This window comes from Ceratotherium simum, chromosome 1 (assembly GCF_057802395.1).
Source record: "Ceratotherium simum simum isolate JZ-2026a chromosome 1, ASM5780239v1, whole genome shotgun sequence".
NCBI classification, from domain to species: Eukaryota; Metazoa; Chordata; class Mammalia; order Perissodactyla; family Rhinocerotidae; genus Ceratotherium; species Ceratotherium simum.
Genome location: NC_141900.1, coordinates 13,244,622 through 13,271,876, shown reverse-complemented (window position 1 = coordinate 13,271,876; position 27,255 = coordinate 13,244,622).

The window sequence follows — 27,255 nt, the reverse complement described above, 5'->3', positions numbered from 1 at the left end:
GTAGCCCAGCCCTTAAAATGGATTCATCACACTTATTTACAAAACCTTGAAATACCTATAGCCTTGAAATTCAAGCAAAGTGTTCCTGGAACTCCAGGAAAACTGACTTTGATTCTCTCTAAGTCCTATTTTGGACACACATCCAGGTAGGTTGCTCACTCGTTCCTAGAACTAGCCCTAACATTCAGCATCTAGAAGGGCAGAAAACCTTGTTGGATGCAGCCCAGTAGAGTGGAGGAACTTGTCCATGATATGCAGCACGTCCACCTTCTGGGAATCTGGCTGGCTTTCATCCTCAAGCTTGACATCAGCGGAGTCTCGTTTATTTTGTTGGGTATGGCTTCCTTTCCTTTTCTTTCTTGTATGATTTTTTTTTTGAGACGTTGTTGACAAATCTTATTTATTTTCTTTCTAGAGAGCCACATTCAGGGATCCCTAAAATTTCTCTACTCTTGTCACCAGTTCTGGTTCTCCAAGGACCTAGCTCTATCAAACATTACTCAATGAAAGTCCTTTTGCACCCCTTCTAGACTGTCAGCTTTATGAAGTCAGGGACTACCTTTTACTGAGGTGCATGTCCACTCCAGTGCAGGGTGGAGTGTTGGGATACATTTCCTCTCAATGCATGTTTCTTAAGTGAAATATCTGAGGTTGAATGTTGATGTGAAGATTAGAGGGCATAATATGTGTAAAGTGCTGTGCCCAATAGAGGACAAGGGGTAACAATAAATGGTATCTAAAACACAGATGGCGTTCGTTCTCACTTATCCCATCTATCCCACACCACAGCACAGTGATCCAAGCATCTCGCTGCTCTCTTTCTGGTGGCTTCAATTAAAAGCCAGTCCTTTGATTCCTTTGGTTTCACATCCTAGGGATCCCAATGACTCTGCAGTCACACACTCCCTGGCAGGCTGTGGCTTTTGGGGAGGCAGGCAGTTCTGTAGGTGAACACACTAATAGGACACAGCTGTGAACAGCAAGTTAACGCTCCATATACAGCTTTTGCTGTGCTGAACACACAGGGCTGGGTAGACAGAGTTGAATGCCAGTAGACAATACGTTAAAAAAAAATTGCCTAAGGAAGCCAAATAGTTGATATTCACTAAGTCAGACGTGCCGTTGGGTAAAGCATTTAAGAAAAGCTTACTCCTTTTCAAGAAGTAAATCTTGTAAGTACTAGTGTCAAGTCTGCTCCTTCTTTTGTGTGCAGTTTTGATTTTAACTAACTATGAGAGAATATTATCCGCCCTTAAAAACTTTTCTTTCTACATAAGCTTAGAAAATTAGGTGGCTGCTGCCAGAAAGCTTTTGAAATCCATCCCCAAGAATTTTCCCGAGGAAGCATTCAGAATTCAAGATTCAAATACTTATTTCTTAACCCAAACATGTAGGCAGAATATACATTTCTTCAATGACCTTACAATAGAATATTAACAACAAATTCTTACTTTTAAATAGAATGATATCAAAGCATGTTAAAATCTCGACTTCAATTACCTCCAGGGAATTTAACATTCACAATCTCGAAAGAAACACAAAAGAATAATCCCAAATTCCTTGTTGTTGTAATTAGCCTTATAACATAACAATATATCTTTGCAGAAAATCTGCGTTAGCTACAAATCCCAGTTTAGCAGCTCAGTCTCCCTCTGTTGCAATGATGTCATCTTTATCTGACCTAAAACAAAAGAGATAGCATGACTGGTGCTTAAGAGCATGGACTCTGGATCTGATTGGTTGCCATTCAATTCCCAAACTTGACCTTTACTACTCTACTTACAGGAGCCCATCAAGTTACTCAATGTCTCTGTCCCTCCTCTTCATCATCCGTAAAATAAAGATGATGATGATGATGATACCTACCTCATAAGATTGTGATATGATAGATGTTAAGATGGGACAATTATTAAATTACATAAGGACACCTAAGGCTTTCCAGAGAAGCCTACCCGTGGAGGCAATGTAGAAACTAAATCTTGAAGGAGAAGCAGTCAAGGGAGAGGGTGATCCAGGTACCAAAGCAGCAGCACTTGGGGAAAGAGGTAGAAAAAAAGACTGTGAGCTGGTGAGCACACACAGACCATGCGCTAAAGGAGATTGCTCCAGCAAGGTCTTAAAGACCACTGTCAGTTGTATTATGGACCTTTAATAGTTTTCTGAAGACGATGTAGTCATTGCAGCGCCCTGAGCAGAATGAGTACACACTGCCATGGTAACGTGTCATTTGTAATTCATGACCATGAATCTTATGTGAAGCCTTAGCTCTCTCTGACTAGCATATCCTGCTCCAAGTACACTCACTCTCCCACTTACTAAATTACTATATTGTATTTTTTCCTCCTCCAAACTTCCAACCCCTCCTCCTCCATCCTTATTCTCCACCGACAACCTAGCTTTCTACTTTACTGGGAAAATAGAAGCAATGGGAAGAGAACTTCTACAAGCTCCTCTATACCTGCTCACCTACACTATTTGTAGCCTTATTTTCCATTTCCCTTCTGTTTCCACATAGGAACTGTCCACACTCCTGGATTAGACTATCCTCTCTTTGGGGCACTAGATACTATCCTCTCTTACTTACTTGAAGACATTCCTCCAGCCTTTTCTTCTGTCTCTCTTTCATCAGTGATCTTTCCCTCTCTCCTAGACTATTCCAGAGCATACAAATAGGCTATTATTTCTCTAAATCTTAAAGAAAATTCTCTCTTGATCCCACTTCACACTCCATCTGCTGCCCTATTTCTCTCCTTCCTTTCACAGAGAAACTCCTTGAAAGAGTTGGATCTTGCTGTCCAATTTCTCTCCTCCTATTCTCTTGTAAACCCAGTCCCATTGGGCTGTCACTTCAATCTCTCCTCTGAAAATTCTCTTATCAGGGTGACCGATGACTTCTACTTTGTTAAATCCATTCAATTGTCACCTATCATCCTCATATTAGGTGACCTATAAGCAGAATTTGACCCAATGGGTGACTCTCTGAAACTTTGTCATTGCTTGGCTTCCGGAATGAGTATTTGCCTGGTTTTCATCCGCTCTCTGTCCCCATCTTCCCAGTCTCCTTTGTCTGCTCCTCCTCACCTTCTGACATCTTCATGTTGGAGTGCCCAGATCTTTCACTTCTCTTCTCTGTGTATAACTGCACTCAAGGTAATCTCAATTTTGTGCTGATTATTCCCAAATTTATATCTTCATCCCTGAATTTTAGATCCATATGTGCAACTGCTTACTTGATATTCTCTTTGGTTGTTTAATGACATTTCAAACTCAACATGCCCCAAAGTGAACTCCTGACCCACTCCCAAACCTGTTTCTTCCTTAGACCTCTCCATCTCAATAAAAGACAACTCCATTCTCCGAAAAGTTTCATCATCTTTGATGCCTCTCTTCTTTCACATCCTACATCAAAAACATCAACATAGAGCCAGCCCTGATGACCTAGCAGTTAAAGTTTGGTGCTCTGCTTTGGCGGCCCTGGGCCCGGTTCCCAGGTGTTGAACCATGCCACTCGTCTGTCAGTAGCCATGCTGTGGTGGTGGCTCACATAGAAGGACTAGAAGGATTTGCAACTAAAATATACAACTATGTACTGGGCTTTGGGGAGGAAAAAAAAATAAAGACAAAGATGGGCAACATGTTAGCTCAGGGTGAATCTTTCCCAGCAAAAAACACAAAAAACAAAAACCTGAGATCATCTGCATCTGTCTTGCAGAGCTCTTTAAAAAAAAATCAGCCTATCCCTTTGACTCTACTTTTAAAAGAGTTCCAAGAATCTGACCTCGTCTTCATTCCCTGCCCTTCCCCTAACTCCTTTGCCTTTCCTTGCTTTCCTTTTCTGCTAAGCACTTACTACATTCTCAGAGAGTGTATCACATCCTTGTTTTATGTACTGACTTACTCCCCCTCTAGTCCTAATTTGTTCTGGCCTCTCCTCATAACCAAGGGTGTTTTTTGCTTCTCTTATTCTACTTTGTCCCTCCAGTGGCCTGTCTCTATTAAGGGCCAACTGTGCAGTGTAGGCATTTGCTAGATGTTTGCTGAATGTCTGTGCAGTGAATGTGTGCTGTCCCTTTATTTTCTTGTGCCCTTCCCGGGGATGCACAGCATTGTGCTGACCTTTGTATGTGGCTTCCATACACATGTCAGTGAATTTAGAAAGTCCATTTTTCTTAACATTCTTTCCCTGGTTTATAGTCAATAGTTTGGTATTCATTATTTTATGAGTCAAGTTTAGACGACTTGAAATTCATTTCTTTCCATTTGCCCACAGTGAAGCATATCTAGCCCGCTTCTTACCACCCACATAGATTTCTGGTGTGGCCATTGCTGGCTTGGCACAACTGTGAGCTTAATACCATTCTCAGAATTGGAAATTCCATTGTGTGTTCTATCATCAAGATCTCATACTAAAAGACAACAATTTCATCTCTGGGGAACTCAGTCGCTTACATTATTATATCCAGAATATTTTCTGTATTTCCTTATCATTTGATTTCTCTGAATAAGAGAGTTTCCTATACGTAGTAAAACGTGTCTCTTTATATTTACTCAAGTTTCAAATATAGAAGTCCTTCATATGTCTTAAGTTTAGGCTTTGTTTCCTAGCCTCCCCACTACATTCTTCATCAGTCCAGGAACTGGAGAGAAACCTATAGATTGGCCAGCAGCCTGTGAGCAGGAAACCATTGGAAGAGCCATTGAATCAGTAGAGTGGGTTTTGAACCACTAAACTATTGTTGTAGCCACTGAACAAAGTGGCCGTTGTGGTGAAGACTGACGACTCTTCAGTACACACCGATATAATTTGATGACAAACCCTAGAGCTGAGGTAACCTGAGGCTGTTTCTTTTCCTCAAAGGACCTAACAGACAAAGTAACTGGTCATCTCATTTACCTATCCTACTCATGCCAAGGTTTGGTTTGTTTGTTTTTCACATTACTCTATTAGGTTTTTTATGTAGACAACCGCCCTGTCTGGGAGTAATAAGACATTTGTCTTCTTCTTTCTAGTATTTATAATTTTATTTGGGTTTGTTGTCAAATCAAAGTGGGTAAATGAACATTTTTCTCCCCTGAGTTTAACTGTAGAATTTTGAATATTTCATCACTAATTTTTAAATTGGATATTTTTTATCATGCTATAGATGTATTCTAATATTCCTAATTGATAATTTACAAAAAAATTGATGTTAAATTTAACCAAATGGCTTCTCAATATCAATTAAGAGCATCATATGACCTCTTTTTATTGACTGAGTAATATGATTAATTGAATTAATCAAATTCTCCTTATTAAATTCCATTGCCTTCTTGCATACATCCTACCTGATTTGGGGGTATCATTCTTTTAATAACTTGCTGGATTTAAATTTTTTAATAGTAAACAATATCTGTGCTCATAAGTGAAATTACCTTCAGTTTTTTTGGTGCATGTTACATTTTTCAGGTGTTTGTGTCATGTTTCTGCTGGTATAAAAAATAAATTGTGATGTGACTTTCTCCTCAAATTTTGTGCTCTTGTACAATTAATAAAACATTAGAATAATTTATCCCTTGAACAGTTAAAAGAATTTGCCTATGGCTCTGTCCAATATGGTAAACAGAGTATTTTTTGAGAGCAGAAGGGAAAATTGTGTAGTTAAGAAAATTTAAAATTTCTACCTATGTGGTTGGTCTCTTAGGCTTTCTACTTCCTCTTGCATGATGTTTGTTCTTATATAATGTGATTTTTGACTTCATTAATAATTAATGAATTGAAAATTGCAGCAAAAGCCATAGCTACAAAATTAGCAAATTTTTAATCTGACAATGCCTTTTGTAGATGAAGGCTGTAGGAAAGGGATACCTACGTGTGGTGCTATGGCAGTTAATTTTTACAATTTTTCTGAATAATTTTTTTTGCAATTTTATCAAAAACCTTGAACCAATCATATTCTCTGACCAAGTAATTCTATTTTTAGAATATACATCAAGAAAATTATTCACAAATAACAAACAAAGATCAATGTACGTATGATTGTTTTCATCACAGTGTCATTCCATTAATGACTGGAAACAACTCAAATGCCTAATACAGAAATGATGAAGTAAATTATGGGTTATCCATATAATGCACTATAATGCTAATTTTTTGTGTTTGTGTGTGAGGAAGATTAGCCCTGAGCTAATATCTGTTGCCAATCCTCCTCTTTTTGCTGAGGAAGATTGGCCCTGGGCTAACATCCATGACCATCTTCCTCCACTTTATATGTGGGACGCCTGCCACAGCATGGCTTGATGAGTGGTGCGTAGGTCCATGCCAAGGATCTGAACATGCGAACCCCGGGTGGCTGAAGCAGAGCACACGAACCCAACCACTACTCCACCGGTCTGGCCCCAAAGCTAATTTTTAATGATGTTTATGAAGAGTTTTCAACAACGTGAGGAAACTCGAATAATATAAAGTATAATATTAAGTATCAAAAAGACAGAAAATTGCAGCTGCAATATGATCTCAACTTTAAAAAAAATATACGACATAAAAGAAATGTGGAAAATTTTAAATAAAATGTTAATACTGTTACTCCTAGGTGGAAAAAGTAAATTTTTCTCAAAGTTTTAATATTTGTCAAAGTTTTTAAACACTAAAAATAATGAAAAAGTACATGTTTTATTTCTAAAACTTCTTGCTCTCTTCTTAATTGGACATAGTGTCTCATGCCCTCATCCCCTGGACACCCTACTGCATGTGCTCTTGAGGTTGGAGTTTGCCCTCAGTTGGTTTCATAAAAAGTGTGCCTTCCATGGCTGCCTTCTGGTCATGAGTCCCTTCCAACAATTCTTTGTGATTCGTCAGTGACTCCAATCTCCAACTCACTTTATTCATCACCTATGCTCCAGGCTGTGTGTGCACTGTCGCCCACCTTGGCCATCATTAACTACATGTAAGTCTTGTCCTTTTCCCGGGCCTCAGACAGCTCATCTGCAAAATGAGCATGTTGACCTCAACTATGTTCTCCTGCTACCTACAGCTTTCCCTGAGGCTCTCATGTTGCTTCTGAGAACCACACCCTCCATTTCCATGCAAATACCTTGCAGATCATACCAGCCTCTAGACTCATCCTTCCTCCCAGTCTGTGTGATCTCTACTTCCTTGGAGGAGACCATTAATCTACTGGTGCAAGCTTTATTGTCAGTGACTTCAGAAAGCCAAACTGGGATTTGTCATATTTCATGTTAACAGAAGGGAGAACTTTCTAAAAATTAAAGCTGTGGAGAGGAGGGGAAGTCAACATGGCGGCGTAAGCAGACTCAGAACTCACCTCCTCCTGTGGACACAGCCAATTTACAACTACTCGTGGAAAAATTACCCCTGAGACAGAACTGAAAACTGGATAAGAGGAACTCCTGCAACAATGGACAATCCTAACTGAGGTAGAAGAGGCAGAGACTCCCTTCTGGAGAGGAAAAACGCTGCCTTCACAAGCTGCCAGCTTCACGGCCTCGGGGAGCAGCCCACAGGTACGCAGCCCTCCCTGGAGGCGCAGGGCCCTGAGCCAGGGAGCGCCCCCGCTGTGGGCATTTTGTGGACCCAGCACAATCGAGACCAGTGGCATAATATCTGACTTTGCCTGCTACTAAAACATTGGGGAGTACCCCCAGAAAACCCGGTTCACAAAGAAACTAAAACCGGCTTTTAAAGTGCCCGCATGCAAACTCACCCGCTTCAGAAAGCATCCTAAAATCACCAGAAAGAAAGGTGCACAGTGCTGTGGTGAAAAGAGACTCACCTAATAGGCCCTGAGTGCATCTCAGTGAGAGGTGAGACCTCTCCAGGGACTGGGACATTGGCGGCGGCCATTGTTGTGGCCTGGTGTGGACGTGTGACACAGAAGCCATTGGAGTTCTCCCTGAGGCCTGCTAGCCCAGGTGTGCCCCACCCACTAGAGCACTGATTTAATCCAGCTCAGCCAGGGCAGGCAGCCCACCCTAGAGACTGGCCCCACCCAACAACAAGCCCTCAGGCAACTTGTGGGCCTGCATAGATTGGTGACTGGATTCTCTGCAGCCTGGCAACTTTAGCCGGGCAGGTGTGCACAAGGAGTGGGTGGAGAGTGTGGGGGGTGGCGGAGTGTGTGGGGCTCCCGCTGTGGAGAGACTGGGTCCACTTGGGGAGGTCGGGGCGCTCACACGGGGCAGGACTGTGTTGACTGTATGTGTGGACCTGTGGGCGGCAGTGCTTGTCAGCTGCAGAAGACTTGTGCTTCTCAAAGACCCACATAGGGGGTTGGCCCCACCTTCCAAAGCCTGAAACAATTGGGTGCTCCTGTGTCTGAGGCCAGCCCCGCCCAGCTGCAATCCTCAGAGAGCTGACAAGAGACCTAATAGGCTAGAGGCTTACAGCAATTGTAAGGTGCTGAGCATAACAGCCTGCCATGCTGGGGGCCTACTCACTTAAAAGAAATACTGCAACACAAATGTGGTATTAGAACTTGCAGCCAACTGTGCTGGGGCTCCCCACACCTGATAAAGAGACTGAAGGGCCCACAACAACTACAAGCAGCTGAGCATTACAACAGCTGGCCAGGAGCATAACTCGGCCTCCCTGGGTGCCTACAGGGAGAGCAAACAGGCCACAACAGAAGGACACACGTAGCCCACATAGGGGTCACCCCTGGAACATCGAGAACGGAGGGAAGCACACTGGAAGCCTCCTAAGGCATCACTTACATAAGGTCACCTATCCAGGAGCAGGAAACATAGCTGACCTACCTAATATGTAGACACAAGCACAGGGAAAGAGGCAAAATGAGGAGGCAAAAGAATACATTCCAAGTAAGGGAACAGGACAAAACCCCAGAAAAGGAACTAAGTGACACAGAAATGAGCAACCTACCCGACAGAGAGTTCAAACTAAGAGTGTTAAGGATGCTCACTGATCTGGGGAGAAGAATAGATGAACTCAGTGAGAATGTTAACAAAGAAATGGAAGATATGAAAAAGAACCAACCAGAAATGAAGAATACAATACTGGACATGAAAAATTCATTAGAGGGACTCAAAAGCAGAGTAGAGGATACAGAAGAACGGATCTGTGAGCTGGACGAAAGACTAGAAGAAATTACCCAAGGTGAACAGTTAAAGAGAAAAGAATTAAAAAGAGTGAGGACAGTCTAAGGGACTTCTGGGACAACATCAAGCGCACTAACATCCGTGTTACAGGTGTCCCGGAAGGAGTAGAGTGAGACAAGGGGGCAGAGAATCTATTTCAAGAAATAATAGATGAAAACTTGCCTAACCTAAGGAAGAAAACCGACATGCAGGTACAGGAAGCACAGAGAGCCCCAAACAAGATAAACCCAAAGAGGCCCACACCAAGACACATCATAATCAAAATGTCCAGAATTAAAGATAAAGAGAGAATCCTAAAAGCCGCAAGAGAATGTCAAGTTACATACAAAGGAAACCCCATAAGGCTATCAGCTGACTTCTCAGCAGAAACCTTACAGGCTAGAAGAGAATGGCACGATATATTTAAAGTGCTAAAAGGAAAAAACTTACAGCCAAGAATACTCTACCCAGCAAGGTTATCATTCAAAATGGAAGGAGAGATCAAAAATTCCCCAGACAAGCAAAAATTAAAGGAGTTTGTCACCAAGAAACCAGTCTACAAGATATGTTAAAGGGACTGATTTAAGGGGAAAAGAGAAGACCACAAATAGGAAAAATTATCTATTTCCATGATAAGAACGTAATGGATACAAATGCACAAAAAAGAGGTTAGATATGATATCAAAAACATAAAAGGAGGGAGGAGGGGAGTTAAAGAGTACAGCTTTCAGACGGAGGTCAAACTAAAGTGACCATCAATTCTGTATAGAAGAAGAAAGGAACAGAGAAGGACTACTAAAACACTGAGAAAAAAAAAAAGTTTAAAAATGGCAGTAAGTACATACTTATCAATAGACTAAATGCTCCAATTAAAAGGCATAGGGTGGCTCACTGGATAAAAAAACAAGACCCATATATATGCTGCATACAAGAGACACACTTCAGACCTAAAGACACTCACAAACTGAAAGTGAAGGGATGGAAAAAATACTCCACGCAAATGGCAATGAAAAGAAAGCTGGGGTAGCAGTACTCATATCAGACAAAATAGACTTTAAAACAAAACTGTAAAAAGAGACAAAGAAGGGCATTACATAATGATCAAGGGAACAATCCAACAAGAGGATATAACACTTGTAAATATCTACGCACCAAATGTAGGTGCACCTAAATATATAAAGCAATTATTAACAGACATAAAAACAGAAATAGACAGTAACACAATAATAGTAGGGGACTTTAACACTCCACTTACACCAACGGATAGATCATCCAAACAGAAGATCAATAAGGAAACATTGGCCTTAAATGACACACTAGAGCAGACGGACCTAGTAGATATATACAGAGCATTCCATCCAAAATCCGAAGAATACACATTCTTTTCAAATGCACATGGAACATTCTCCAGGATTGATCACATATTAGGCCACAAAACGAGTCTCCATAAATTTAAGAAGATTGAAATAATACCAAGCATCTTTTCTGACCACAACGGTATAAAACTAGAAATCAACTATAGGAAGAAAATCAGAAAAGCCACAAATACGTGGAGATTAAACAAAATGCTACTGAACAACGACTGGATTAACGAAGAAATCAAAAAATACCTGGAGACAAATGAAAATGAAAATACGACATGCCAGAATTTATGGGATACAGCAAAAGCGGTTCTAAGAGGGAAGTTTATAGCGATACAGGCCTATCTCAATAAACAAGAAAAATCTCAAATAAACAATCTAACAATGCACCTAAAGGAACTGGAAAAAGAAGAACAAACAAAGCCCAAAATCAGTAGAAGAAGGGAAATAATAAAAATCAGAGCAGAAATAAATGAAATAGAGACCAAAAAACAATAGAAAAAATTAATAAAACCAAGAGCTGGTTCTTTGAAAAGATCAACAAAATTGACAAATCTTTAGCTAGACTCACCAAGAAAAAAAGAGAGAAGGCACAAATAAGTAAAATCAGAAATGAAAGAGGAGAGGTTACAACAGACACCTGAGAAATACAAAAGATTATAAGAGAATACTATGAAAAGCTATATGCCAACCAATTCGACAATCTGGAAGAAATGGATAAATTCTTAGAATCATACAACCTTCCCAAACTGGATCAAGAAGTAGAGAATTTGAATAGACCAATCACCAGTAAGGAGATCGAAACAGTAATCACAAACCTCCCCAAAAATAAAAGTCCAGGACCAGATGGCTTCCTTGGTGAATTCTACCAAACATTCAAAGAAGACTTAATACCTATCCTTCTCAAACTCTTCCAAAACTTTGAGGGCGGGGGGAAGCTCCCTAACTCATTCTATGAAGCTGACATTACCCTGATACCAAAACCAGACAAGGACAACACAAAAAAAAGAAAATTACAGGCCAATATCACTGATGAACGTCAATGCAAAAATCCTCAACAAAATACTAGCAAATCGCATACAACAATATGTTAAAAAGATTATACACCATGATCAAGTGGGATTTATTCCAGGTATGCAGGGATGGTTTAACATTCGCAAATCAATCAACATAATACACCACATTAATAAAATGAAGAACAAAAATCACATAATCATCTCAATAGATGCAGAGAAAGCCTTTGACAAGATACAGCATCCATTTATGATAAAAACTCTGAATAAAATGGGTATAGAAGGAAAGTACCTCAACATAATAAAGACCATCTATGAGAAACCCACAGCTAATATCATCCTCAATGGTGAAAAACTGAAAGCTATCCCTCTAAGAACAGGAACCAGACAAGGATGCCCACTGTCACCACTCCTATTTAACATAGTACTGGAAGTCCTAGCCAGAGCAATCAGGCAAGAGAAAGAAATAAAAGGGATCCAAATTGGAAAGGAAGAAGTGAAACTGTCACTATTTGCAGATGACGTGATTTTATATATAGAAAACCCTAAAGAATCCACCAGAAAACTTTTAGAAGTAATAAACGAATATGGTAAAGTTGCAGAATACAAAATCAACATACAAAAACCAGTTGCATTTCTGTACACTAACAATGAAGTAGCAGAAAGAGAAATTAAGAATACCATCCCATTTACAATTGCAACAAAAAGAATAAAATACCTACGAATAAACTTAACCAAAGAAGTGAAAGAGCTGTACACCGAAAACTATAAAACATTTCTGAAAGAAATTGAACAAGACACAAAGAAATGGAAAGATATTCCGTGCTCTTGGATTGGAAGAATTAACATAGTTAAGATGTCCATACTTCCTAAAGCCATCTATAGATTCAATGCAATCCCTATCAAAGTTCCAACAACATTTTTCACAGAAATAGAACAAAGAATCCTAAAATTTATATGGAACAACAAAAGACCCCAAATAGCTAAAGGAATCCTGAGAAAAAAGAACAAAGCTGGAGGTATCACACTCCTTGATTTCAAAATATACTACAAAGCTATAGTAACTAAAATAGCATGGTACTGGCACAAAAACAGACACACAGATCAATGGAATAGAATCGAAAGCCCAGAAATAATCCCACACATCTATGGACAGCTAATCTTTGACAAAGGAGCCAAGAACATACAATGGGGAAAAGAAAGTCTCTTCAACAAATGGTGTTGGGAAAACTGGATAGCCACATGCAAAAAAATGAAAGTAGACCCTTACCTTACACCATACACAAAAATTAACTCCAAATGAATTAAAGACTTGAATGTAAGACCTGAAACTGTGAAACTTCTAGAAGAAAACATAGGCAGCATGCTCTTCGACGTCGGTCTTAGCAACATCTTTTCAAACACCATGTCTGACCGGGCAAGAGAAACAATAGAAAAAATAAACAAATGGGACTACATCAAACTAAAAAGCTTCTGCACAGCAAAGGAAACCATCAACAAAACGAAAAGACAACCTAACAATTGGGAGAAGATATTTGCAAACCACACATCTGATAAGGGCTTAATCTCCAAAATATATAAAGAACTCATGCATCTCAACAACAAAAAACTACCAACCCAATTAAAAAATGGGCAAAAGACCTGAACAGACATTTCTCCAAAGAAGATATACAGATGGCCAACAGACACATGAAAAGATGTTCAAAATCACTAACTATCAGGGAAATGCAAATCAAAACTACAATGAGATATCACCTCACGCCCGTCAGAATGGCTATAATTAACAAGACAGGAAACAGCATATGTGGGAGGATGTGGAGAGAAGGGAACTCTCATACACTGCTGGTGGGAGTGCAAACTGGTGCAGCCACTATGGAAAACAGTATGGAGATTCCTCAAAAAATCAAGGATAGAACTACCATATGATCCAGCTATCCCACTGTTGGGTATTTATCCAAAGAACTTGAAAACACCAATTTGTAAAGGTACATGCACCCCTGTGTTCATTGCAGCCTTATTCACAATAGCCAAGACTTGGAAGCAACCTAAGTGCCCATCAAGGGACGAATGGATAAAGAAGCTGTGGTATATATACACAATGGAATACTACTCAGCCATAAGAAACAACGAAATCCAGCCATTTGTGACAACATGGACGGACATTGAGGTTATAATGCAAAGTGAAATAAGTCAGAGGGAGAAGGTCAAATACCGTATGATTTCCTTCATTAAGTAGTAGATAATAACAACAATAAACAAACACATAGAGACAGAGATTGGATTGGTGGTTACCAGAGGGGAAGGGGGGAGGGAGGAGGATGAAAGGGATAATTCGGTACATGTGTGTGGTGAGGGGTTGTAATTAGTATTTTGGTGGTGAACATGACATAATCTATGCAGAAATAGAAGTATAATGATGTACACCTGAAATTTATACAATGTTATAAACCAATGTTACTGCAATAAACAAAAAATTAAAAAAAAAAAAAGCTGTGTAAAGTGAAAAGAACAATTCAACATACAGGAGTTGGGAGGGAGGTGCAGGAGATGAGGGAATTTCTGCATCAGATGAAAAGAGGGAATTAACACATCCTGAAGTTCACTCTCCAAGTGGGTTCCCTCCCCTACTTAGCCCAGTGACTCAAAAGGGATGAGGTGAGGCTACCTACGAGGAAAGGGCTTTGTCAGTGTGTGGTCAATAGTTGTTGTTACCAAGTCAGGGAACAAAGCTTGAGGGGATACTGCAGAGACGGAGGCGGTAGAGAGAGGAGATTCTTTTTCTCACCTGCCCAGTATCATCAGGAGGAAAGGATGAGCAATGGGATTCTAAGGAGAGAGGGTAAGCAAAGGGAGTCCAGTGACCAGAAGCACAGATATCAATCAGGCTTCTTAAGGTTACAAGGAAGAGAGAAAGTCAGACAGGATCTTACTGTGAGGAGTGGAGAGAAATGAGGAAGATCAGAATCCAACCAAACAGGGGTTTTCAGTGGTGAAACTGCAAACATCCTGGGCAACTAGGGTGGTTGGTCATCTACCCAGTACTAGCAGGAACAGTAGCTGCTACCCAGACCATGAGACACGACTGAGGAAGCTGCAGAGTTTCCTGGATCTACTGACTGAGATAATCTGGTCACCCTCTCCCCAGCCAGTTTCCACTGATGATATATCAATATCAATATATGCATACACATTCACACACACATATGTATATGCACACATACACAATTCCATTACAGGACAGTGGGGTGTGATCATAACAACTTGGACTCTAGAGCCAGACTATTTGGGTTCATGGCTCAGCTATGTCACTTCCTATCAGTGTTACCTCTCTGTTCCTCCATTTCCTCATCTGGAAAGTGGAAAAAATAATTCTACCCCTTAGAGTTATTGTGAGATTTAAGTGAGATAATTGATGTAAAATACATTTAGAATAGTGTCTGGCATATAATAAATAATTAATTTCAGCTGTCATTATAATTATTCTTGATTCCTTTTTTATGCTTTCCCATTATATTAGCCCAGCTAGTCTCTGGCCTCTGCTTCTCCCTGTGTCTCTCTCAGCCTCTGCCCTTGCTGTCAACAGTCAACTGTCTCTACAAGTCAAAGTGCTATCTAGGTAATCATCACTATCTCTGCTGGGCAGAGCTCTGGCACCAGACCACCTCATAGAGCACCTGCTTAGTCCATAGATTGGGCACACTTTTTGCTCAATCAACACTGCTAATAATAAATGCTAAAACTTATAAAGCATGCTAGCAAGAGTAGCAGGGTCAGATGGTACCAGCTGGGCGACCTCAAGTTTTCTATGATGAACTTGTATATCATTACACTTGTATTTAAGGGAAAGGTTATTTTAAAAATAGTATGAGTAGACCATGACCTTGCCTATTATGAAAGCCCTGGGTTTAGGAGTTTCACAAGTCATGTTCTCTGTCCCTAGAAAAGGCCAGTGTTTCCTAACAGCTGAAGTGAGAGGCTATAGAAGAAGGGCAACCTTCTTGTGGCTGAACTGCTCAGGGGTGAGCTGGAGCCTACAGGAGCTGCTCTGCAGCTCTCCTCCACTCTTCATGATGGCCCCCAACATCCGGCACTGTAGGCTTTTCTGAGTCTTTTGCCCTCAAAAGGTAGTTAGCTTCTGAAGTACAGGAGCTGTATCTGATTCATCTTCACAACCACAGTGCTCAGAGCAGCACCTGGTGCTCAGGAGGCACAGGATTCTCACATGCTCAGTAAACAGCCGAATGCAAAGGTCCCAAGAGGCGTTTCTCAAGGTGGGCTTTCCGAATCCTCCAATGTATTCCTCCATTCATCGTTATTCATCCAAATGCTATTGCTTGGTGCCCATTCCTGGATGTATGAAAGAGTGTTGGACTTTGTTCTCAAGGAATTTACTGCCTCTATGCCTGGAAATCTAATTCAAAAGGAAAAAAAAAGATCAAAATCCAACTAACGGCCCTCATTTTCCAGCTACCCCTAAGCACTCACATCTGACTATCATGGGTTGTAGACTTGATAGCAAATCTACAAGGCTGAGACCTCGAAGTAAAAAAAGCTTAATGAGTCTGTTTACCCTTTATTAACTGAAACCCGGAAAAAATTACTCACTGCAATTCAGAGGCTGCTGGAGAAAGGAGCTGGGGTGAGTGGGGCTGGGCAGTGGCGGGATGTGGATTCTCCATTAGAGTTTTAGCTTAGTAATAACCCAACCCAGAAGAAGTTTAACTGGTGCTGAAATCTGATTGGCTAAGGCAAAGTTTTAGTTCTACCATTTAATGAGAGCAGAATCTCCCTAATAAGTTAGAGTAATTGACACTTTCTCTCCCAACTGCTTGTCCATTGAAACGACTGTGCTAAGAAGAGCAAGAAACTATTAATAAAAAGGAAAAAAAAATGTGTAACTGCCCTTATCAAGGCTTTGACACAAATATTTACACTGCATTTTACATTTTTTTACTTCCATTATTCTGAAAGGGATTTTATAGTTTTTCTGACATATGCCAAAGCAGGTTTTTACATTTTGCAAGTATGCAAATAGCAAATGGAATAAGAAATTCATGCAGATACTTTCCCAGATTTTCAAATGCAGAACATTGTGTTATGCTGGTTCCAGAGCTATAATTGCACTTAAAAGTCCTGCCTTGGTGTGGCATTCAGGGACTTTTGGGACTCTGTACACTAATTCATGTCTGACTTTTACAGCTTTGTAATCAGCCCTATTCATAAGAACTGGCTTATAGAAAACAGATTTCTTCTTCGGAAAGAGAAGCAGTAATTAAGGTTGACTTCAAGAGAGCCTTCTGGGCACTGTAGAAGTCCAGTAAATAGATGGCTTTCTAGCCTTTTGCTGGAATTTCTGCCACAGTCCCCAACTCCCCCTCTTGCTTTCTGAGAACTCTGCCCTGTGTTAATGTGCAGAAGACAGTGTCTCCTCTGGGTCAGTACCTTCTGTCTCTACCTTCCTCTCTCCTTCTCTGCCTGGAATCTCTCAGTAATCTATCCAAAGTGGCAAACTTTCAGGAATGCCCCCTTTGGAGTCTTACAAAACGCGTAAGCTTGTATGATTCCTTTCTTCTTAGGAATAAAAGGAAGCTTTTTATAGAACTAGAAACTTTTCCTTTCAAACAAAAGCAATCAAGTACTCCCCAGGGCTGGCCCAGAGAGATTCATTCCTCATCCTCCTGAGACCAAAATGGTGAAAGGCATGAGTGTCTCCCCTTCAAAGAGTTCCAAGAACATTGCTCTGAAGGACACTCCCTCCAGAGTGTCTGCACACAACCAGGCAGACAGTAGCTCCAGCTCCTGTGTCATTCTGGTTAATCCAGGACATCTGGCCACCCCATGTGGGAACCGTATTCTGTGTGCCCTCCAGTGTAAGCAGGAGGGCATGTTCTGTGCGTGGGAGATCTGGCTGCCATGGAAATAAAGCCAATTAGAAAAGACTCTAGTGATAAATCTCGTTCATGGGCTGTGTTTGCTTTAGAAAGTAATTACGGGCAAACAAATAATCTTCAGTCTATAAAAAAATAATTTTCAAGACAGGCTAGCATTTAACCCAAACTTTTAGGTGTTTCTTTCGTGTTTTATTATTTGTAGCAGTATTTAATCTAGCAGTTCCAGACAACCCGTTGTGCTCATTTACAATTACTGCAGCAATATTTTAAGAGGCAGGACATATTCCCCTGAAGCCCTGGAGAAAGCCGTGGGCTCCAGGAATCCTTCCTGCCGGGATCTGGCCCAAGGGCGATGTCAGTGTTGTGATCCTATTGCCCAGACTGGTAGTTTTAAAAGATTGCTAACCTGAAAGACAGAAGACCTGGATTCTTGTTCCTCTCCACATTAACTGGCTCTGAAATTTTAAGTAAGTTACTTAACTTCTCAATCTCCTTACCTTCAAAATAAAGTCATAGAATTTTAGAAACTGGAAGGGACCTTGTTGGGGGTCCGCAGGAGGCTAACCTAATTCAACTTCAGCTACTTCCTTTCACAGATGAAAAACTAATACCTGCCTTATCTAACTCCCATGCTGGCAGAGAAAGTTAACCGCAATTTCAGCGTGCTTTGAAAAGTCTGAGGTTGTACAAACTGTTACACAAATGAAAGAAATGACAATAATTATTACTCACAATTTAAATGAGAAAATCCTTCAAGGTTCAGTCCAAATACACATCATTAAATAATATTATTTTATTGTCATTAATGATATCCACATTTAGCTAGATGTGGATACTTTTATTGCCCCCAAATTTCCAAAAGTTTGGTGAAAGGATGATTTTCTTTTTGCTTTGCCCCATAAATCTGTTACATGTCTTCTCACACAAACACAGAAGTTCCTAAACAGTGCTCTAAATTTGTACAGAATATTACTACTTCCAAAGCTTTCAAACCACTTAAGTCAGAGAATACCAATCAAGTAGCTAAGAGAAAAGCAATCACATCTATTTGTATTTCACATTTAGCTCTGGTTTGACTTTGCAACGCATGTGGGTCTTACAGACCTGAAGCAAAACGTTCACCTCTCAACACAACTTTTTGCTTTGGGTTATATCTTAGCCTGGATTCCCCCCAAAGCTAAGACAAGTAGTTTATTGGACAGTATTTTATTTGAGAATATCATCCTAGGAGCAGGAGTGAGGGTCTGGGGAGTGTAATGGAAGGAGGAGAAGCCAATTTAGGGATGCATGCTCAAGCTGGCCATCTCTAGAGGCTGGCGCTGTCTCAGCAGACCTTCTAAGGAGCCTTAAGAAATGTGTGTCCAAGGACAAAAGGGGAAATTGTTTACCCATTGGGTCTCTGAACTTCAGTTATACAGGCATCAGTACAGAATGAGATCCTGCAGGAGCCTCTCACCACAGTGTCAGCAAAGCTCTAGGGCAAGAGGGACCTGGCCTGGTGCGATTGTACCTGAACAAAGCCGGTTGAAGCCTGCACAATACTGGTCACTGCAGCAGGGGCTAGAGCAAGAAGTGGGGCCGAGAGGATTTAAATTGTGTACATGAGATATCTTATATTAAATTCTAACCAAGCTATACTAGCTATACACGATCACTTATTCTTTGAGAATTAGTCTTTGGAAGTCTCTGAATCACGTGTTGACCAAGCTTCCTTTGATAACTCAACACAAGGTTAGCACTAGGTGCTTCTTTTTATAACCTGAGACATAGGAAAATTGTGTATGTGTCCAGGTTTGGACAAAGGAGTGTTTCAATGCAATTTTACATGAAGGTAGCTTTAAAGAGCTTTTCCATAATGTAGGTAAATTTCACTTAGGCATATCTCTGTGTCACTTTAGGCAACAGAAGAGCTTGGCCATATGGATATCTAGCGTCACATTGTAAGATCAAGCCACTTTTGCATAGCTTCATTTAGTTCAGATTTGAAACATCTCCAAGTTTTAGGGCTGACCTAACAGGCGTAAGGTAGAGGTGAGTACATGGTGAGAATGATTCACTAAAGAAAGTACCAGCGGAGTGATTCTCAATCTGTAGGCCTTGGACCAGCAGCTTCAGCACCACTTAGAACTTGTTAAAAATGCAAATTCTAAGTTCTCTCCAGACCTACTGAATCAGAAATTCTGGGGATGGAGCACAGCTATCTACATTTTAACAAGTCTTCTAGGTAATTGTGATGCATGCTAACATTTAAGAACCATAGTACCAAGTGAATCTCTTTCAGAGCACTGGACTGCTTTAGGGGAAAAAAATCAATGCGACAGTAAATCAGTGGTCAGATGTGTGCCAGATTGGTGCATATTGTTTCAGCACTTACTGGGAGCTAGTTAGCTTTATGGGTTCAGGGGATACAAAGATGAACAAGTCACAGAGCCTCTGATCCCAAAAAGTTTACCATATAGTGGATGAGACAAACAGGTAGACCAACATCATAACACACTGGCAAGAGGAACACCTAAGTGGGACCCAGTGCAAACTCAGGGAGGAATTCGGGAAAAGGAGTGACTTCTAAATTAAGCTATAAAAAACCAAGGGTGCATTGGAGTGGGAGGCAAGGACACTCCCAGCAGACAAGACAAGCAATTAGGAGTCCTAGGGGAAAGCTGAGCCAGCTTAGTCAAGGGTTTGCAGGGAGTTACAGTATCTGGAATGCAGGTTGCAGGAAAGGAATAGAAGAGAAGAGGCTGGAAAGATACCAGGGACAGATCATGAATTGTTTAATGTAACGAAGCTTGGATTTTATTCTGAGAGCCAGGAGGAGCCATTAAAGGATTTCAGCAGAAACGACTTCACAGAAAGTCTGTCATATCCTCCTTCTCACCCTGCACACAAAGACGGGCATGCCCAAGAGCTCAGCCTAGCTATCTCATCCAACTCAATAGCTTTAAATGCCAATCAAGTGCTGACAGCCCCAGAATCTATCTATTCAAACCTGCCTCTTCCCCAGATTTCCAAACTGGCATCTCCACTGGAATGTCTAAAAGACATTTCAAACTTAACTTGACGAAGTAGAACATTTGATTTTTTTTCCCTTCAATCTTGTGTCTCATTCAGTCTTTCCTCTGCTCAGTAAATGGCAACACCATCTACCCAATTTTTCAGCCAAAAATCTAGAACATATTCAAGAGTTCTCCCTTCTCTCATCACCTACATCCAAGCCATAAGAACATCCTGTGAACTCAGTAAGCTTTGTTGGCTCTACCTCCAAAAACTATCTGGAAACTTTCCACTTTTTTCTAGTCTTTCTGCTTCCTTCTTGATGGCAAAATGGCCTCCCAGCAGCTCGAAGCCCATAATATGACCATTTCTGCCAGCATCTCTTTCTAGTCTTTCCCGCAGAAGCCCTGTGCTGGGTTTGATTTGCTTTGAATGGGTTTTATGCTCATCCATGAACCAATGACTATGGCCAGTGGGATAAACACTCTTTTTACTCAGTCCTGGGTCACAAGCCCATCTTGGCAGCCAGAAGTGGAAACAGTTTCCCTCAAACCACACAGTGGCTAGGGGTGGAAGGGGCTGTGGAGAGAGTGGTGGGGAGGATTTTGGGGGTAGACAGTCCCCTTAGGAAATGTGAGGTCTTACCAAAAGAAGGGGAATGGATACTGGGCAAGTGGACAAGAGATTTCCACTAGAGTGGTGAACCAAGAAACCACTGGATGATGAAAAGTAAAGGAGTTCTTTTCGAAATGTACATGAATATCGCTTTTTCTTTAAGTATTGGCATTTCATTTCTAAGAGTTTAAATTTAAATCAAAATCATTTTACACACGCTGGGCACTCATTCACCAATATTATAATTAGTGCCTGGCTGCTTGTGACCCTGAGCTAGATAGTGCCATGCCAGTGGCTGTGATTTCCATCTTCTGGTAAAATCTAAATCTCATGCAAGTGTTTAAGTATCTGAACTAACACTGATCTGGTTCATATACTAGAGTAAAGGAACTATTTTCTATTCAACATATGACCATACAGGGCATATGTAGTATCTAAGGACTGTACAGGGCATATATAACCATAATTTTTAAAGGCAGTTTTAGAGGGTGTGTCCATGGCACAAGGGCAAAGCCAAAGTCTTAAAAGTATAGTCCACACAGAAATTGACATAACAGTATAGAAAAAGAAAATTCCATTTTTAAAAAAGATTTTGAAAACCCTTAGCAAAAGACAAGTATAATGCTGGCCTTGAGTAAGAATGTCAGCAGACCACGTATGCTGTCCTCTCTGAGCAGCCGGCGTGCGCAGCCACATACACTGCCTAAGTGGAAGAATCTGGCACATCTCCTTTTCTTATAAGCCAAAAGAAAGGGAAAAGAAAAGTTCTTTCCCAAAAGGGCTCCCTTCTTTCTCCATAATCCTCAACCTTGTCCCCAAATAAAGACTCTGGATTTTGAGATCTCTTCTTTCTCTGCTGTTGGCATCATGGGATTTGATCCCTGTATTCTGGCCTGGCACCTTCCTCCATTTTGGTGTGGCAGCCGCAACTCCTAGGCAGGCATATTCTACCTGTACGGTGAGACTTAAGTGGGGGGGTGGGGGGGACTTTATTTTAAGAAGTATCCATTGCTCTTCACAAACAAACAAACAACAAAACAAAACAAAACTGATTGCTGTGTTCCCAACCTGAAATACTTTTGAGGGGAAGTTGAAAGGATACAGTTACAGACTGAGGAGAGAGTTAAAGGAAGATAACGGGTATTCTCTTCCCTGCTGATCTTATCTTCCCAAATGTGTAGAAACTATTACTGTTTCCTTTGCTTAAATAATGGAAAAATGGCTATATTTATGCAAAAAAAAAAGTGAAATTATCACAACAAAAAAAGGCACCTATAAGACTAAAGGCATAAACTAATCCCAAAGCAAACAAATTGATATCTCCTCAGCCGCGAAGCACTTAATACTGAAGCCCTTTGACAGCTTTATTGCATTTTCCTGCAAAGATCACAATAGTTCCACTTGCAATTAGCTTTAGAAATTAACTTGGAGCGTGCTACACTTAGAAGTTGGCTTAGTAAGCAAGTATCGTGTTTTTCTTTTTGTTACCTCACTCTCTTTGCCCTCTCTCATTAGGATTTCTGCTTTTTTTTTTTTTTCTTTTTGAAGTTTTCAAACACACTGCTTTATCATATCTCGGGGTCTCAGAATCTAAAACTCTGTGGAAGATTCTACTGACAGCAGAGCTCACTAATGTGACAAAGGCACCAATACAATGATGTTGTCGAGGATGCAAAAGAATTCCGCTAGATAAATGCTTAAGCCTCTTTTGTTTGGTTTTGCTACTTTTCCAAGGCAAGATGCCTGGGATCTTCTTTCACAGAAAGTGCAAGGAAAGCGGACTTGACCTTTGCAGACACTCTTAAATTTTAGGCTCTGTCTGTCAGCTGCTGGAGACCTGACCAAAGCAGAAAACTGAGAAACAAAGAGAGTGAAACTACAACTGCTGCCTAAGAAGGACACATCGATCCTATCACAATAGTTCTTTGTCTTTCCCGAATTTGGATAGGGTATCTGGGTTAGTGTCCAGATACACTAACCATGGACACCTGACTTTCCCAAGGACAAAATGGGGGGGGGAAATGCAAAGGTGTTTTAGGGCCCAAGCATGGTCCGATGAAGTTGCCGCGATGACTTTTGCCACAGAAATCGGGGCGCGCAAGGACTAGTAATTCTTCACCCAGAAAGCTGCAAGCTTCCACTCACATGATGACTTGGTCTCCCCTTTCAATCCCACCCAAATGATTCTTTAACCTAAATACATACAGCAATAGATGTTCCAAAACAACTTATGAAAAGATGTACGGTATTGTGCAAGGGCTTGAAAAAAAAAGGTTTGTGTTCATGATTTATAGTAAAAGAAACAGGAGTTGCTCTCATTTTTCTTTTACATTTATTGCCCCCTGAAACTACAGAATTGGAACAATTGAAACAATTAGCTGCCTCCTGTTCATCATTATACGAGCATCATCATAACCCTTTGGCCATGCCATGGCTGTTTTCCTGAGCAGTGTGTCCCTGAGTGAGGCCCAACTACTGTACAGAAGGGCTGAAATCTGAAAATTACTTAGAATAACATTTCAGGGCTTCACTGCTGCTTGATCTGTTTCTTTTTAGCTTGTCCTAGAAACAGTGAGGCACTGCCACATTTTTAAGGTGGGGCGGGTGGGGGGATAACATCTAAATTCCTCGTGTATCTCAGCAATCTAAATTAAAACATTGAAGAAGCAGTTACTAGGTTGCTCTGACAAAGATAACAAGGCTGTGAGGATTGGATTTAGAAATGAACATTGCAGGGCTCTCTTGGTTGTATCCAATCTGGAATGTCACACTCCAACATACAAGCAGTTAGGACGAACTTAAATAGCCAGACCCCATAAAAGAAAAAAGTAGCATTGCACATTATTATGAGCTGTGGTGCTTGGTACCATTATTATAGAATGCGGTACCACTTTGTTTCAATTAAGAAACACAAATAAATCACAATAAAAAATCGTTCAATAGGTTTGGAATCACTCTATATAGCCATAACAAAGCTATCACACTGTTTAAATCACCCGTTGAGGACCATTTGGGAATGACTAACAGAGAAAGGGGACTAAGGGCCTCTCTCCCAATGTTCTGAAAATCACTTGGAGTCCCATTCTCTTCTGATTCCCACCCGCCTCCCCCCACCCCACAATAGTTATGAGGATGGATGAGAAGGGACAGAAGGATCCCAGGGTCATAGACAGAGACTTAGAGCAGATAGCAGAGAGACCAAGGCCATGGAACCCATCCCATTGCTACTCTGGAGAACCAATGTCAAGATAAGCGAGTCTCGGTCCTCCTGTCCTTATGGCTCTGGTCCACTTCCCTATCTTACTGCGATATCTGTATTTCACTGTCTGAGTGGAGGGAGAGTCTCTACAGGAGGCCATCATCCCAGCGGGTGGGTTAGCACAGAGAGGCCTTGAGGGTTGGGAGGTGCCTTTGCTTTTGGAAAGAGTAGTCAGGGTGCCCCCTGGAAGCCATCCAATTCTGTTTGGGCAGAGCTGATATGAAATTTCCATTATATGACTACCATAGTTGTTAGAACAAAGCACGGAACACTCATCTGTTTTATAGAATTTATTTGCGCTGCTCTTTCTGCCTTTATTAAACACGCTCTGTGGAAATGGTGAGCATATTCCCAGGAAACAGTTTCCTGATAACTTAGGAGCCTTCAAGTCTGCGGGGTGTTGCTCTAGTTTTCCTTAACAAAGAAATGAGTGTTGGTGCTTCAAATAAAAGTCATTTTTTGCCTGCCTATAATTGAGGTTGAGTGAATTTCCAATATATATTTTTTCTCTTTTTTTTAAAGAAGGTGTTTGCTCGTTTCTTCTCTCTACTGTGACTGTAAATAATTTCTGTGAGATTCCACTTGTGCACTTTTCTCTCTACCTTCCCAAGCTGAGGATTATAAAATCCCCCAGATTTGTTTTACTAGCGTGAGCATAAAAAGCAGCACGTTTGCATTTTGAACAGAGCAGAGATTAAGGCACTGGCAGCCTTGAGATAGCTCTTTCTCAACTTCCATTCCCATGAGGTTATCCACAACAAGTCGCTGTTAGCACAGATCAGTGTGATGAAATGTATTTGTTGAGTCTCTTTGGTGCCAGAGTTTTTGCCAACAACCTGATCTACCTGATAGTGGTACTATTTCAGAAACATCTGGTCAGTAGAGCAAATACGGTGCCCGTGGGCCTTCAAGTGCAGCCATGATAGCTGAAACTACAGCAAGAACTTTAATTTTCTCTTTTTTCTTTAGAAATAGACGTACAAGAATGGGGAAATAAATAGAGTTTATGAAGTGGGAATTTTTATTTTGGTATTAAGCCCCCATTAGACCTAAATTCACAATCCCACCTGTCACAATCCTTTAGCACTCTCTCAGATCCACTTATGGGGGAGCACTTTAAGGGGTCTGTAACAAGAACATAAGATGCAAAGCGGTGTAAAAAGGGGCTATTGTATTTTAAAAGTTTTTGAAACAGGGCATGAAAAGAAATGTACCATGTTAGAGCATGGAGAAACAACCACAATAATAAAATGACCAAAAGTCAGACATTTGGAAGGTAATCATGATTTACTTGAAAATTATTTCCTATGTTAGGAAATGGAAAAATTGTGTTTTTCTTACCTTTCCATTCCCCAACTTAAAATTCCCCGATTAAAAGATCCATGTATAAATCAAAAATGTACCAAAATAAATCAGTGTTTATTTAGATTGCTAGGCCCATAAGCTTTTACAGCTTTGCTCAGATCACATGCCAACCTTGTTGGGCTAAAACATCCTACCCAGAGGTCTTGAACCAAGATGACAAGTATGGGAGGCAGGTTGAAAAGCTGATGATGGCACTTCTTGACCTTCAAGACTAGGACTGAGAGAGAAAAGAAAAAAATAGAGATAGGGTCATGAAAGGGGTATGTGTGTGTGTGTAAGGGAGGGAGAGGGGGCAGGAGATGGGGATGGGAATAGAGATGCAGAGACAAGTGGACCAGGTCTTGATATGGGGCTCCCTCACCTTGCCCAGCTAGACACTTTGAATTCAAATGTAATGTCTTAAAAGAATTCACAGATGCCGATAGAAACGATGCCCCTCTCTAGTTTTGCCTCTCATCTCAAATATGAAAGCAGTCTTAAAATAATTCACAGAAGTCTCTGGGGTCTGGAATGGGGAAAAGTATTGGCCTTGATAATGATTCCTGCATACAAGTCTGAAATTTTGGGCCAACAAATTACCGAACTCAGAATTCCACCCAACTTCATGCAACCCTGGGGTAGTCCCACAGTGTTTTGGCCTGTCAGCTCATCCCCCACATTACTGAAAATGGGGGAAAGATCAGTGGGTAACAGGAAAGGATTGTTGAGGAGGATAATATTATATAGAAACAGGTATAGAAAATGGAAAAAGGCATGCAGACCATACAGGAAGTGTGAACTCTGCTACCAGGTAGTTCTGAAGAAGGAAATAAAAGTAACAATAATAACAATGTCTACAGAGCATGTTTATGTGCCAGGCACTGTTGAGAGACTTATATGGAGTGTGAATTCCATTTTTAAGATTGAAAAGTGAGGCTCAGAGAACAACTTACTTAGGTCCTCACACTTGTAAGTAGAAAATATGCAACTTGAGACTTAAATCAAGTCTGTGTGCTGTTATCACCTGTAATACTACCTAACACAGTGAGAGTGGCCCCCAGCGCTAGTGTACATGATCCAATGGTTGGTGCCGAAGGAGAAAAGAACTCTCATTTATTGAATAGCGATGTCTTTCTGGGCACTTTACTGGTCATCTCATTTTATTTCCATCACAACTCTACGAACTAAGGATTATCATCTCTATTTTAGAGATGGATTATTTAGTACTTAAAAAGTTTCATTAATTTATATATTCATTCAATGAACAAATAGTTATTGACCACCTAGAATTTTACACTGGCAGGTGGTGGACATAGAATAAAGAGCAAAAAGGTTAGTATTTTATTCTCAAGGAGCTTGTATTCTAGTAGGCAAACAAAAGGGAAACGTTAATCTACTAATCACACTGATGACTGCTCAGTTGCAAATTTAGGGACTCTCTGAAGGAGAGAACACATTCATGGTAGAGCAGGTAATAGATCAACATGACCTCTACTTGACGGGGTGAAGGCTGGCTGTGTGGTCATTGAGGGAGGCGTCACTGAAGGTGTGATCTTGATCTAGAATCTAAGAGATGAGAAGGAGCTAACTAGGTGAGGAGATGTGTGTGTGTGTGCTTGCATATGTGTGGTGAGGGTGATACTAAGAGAGTTGCAAGCAGAAGAAACACAGTTGCAAAGGTCTATGGC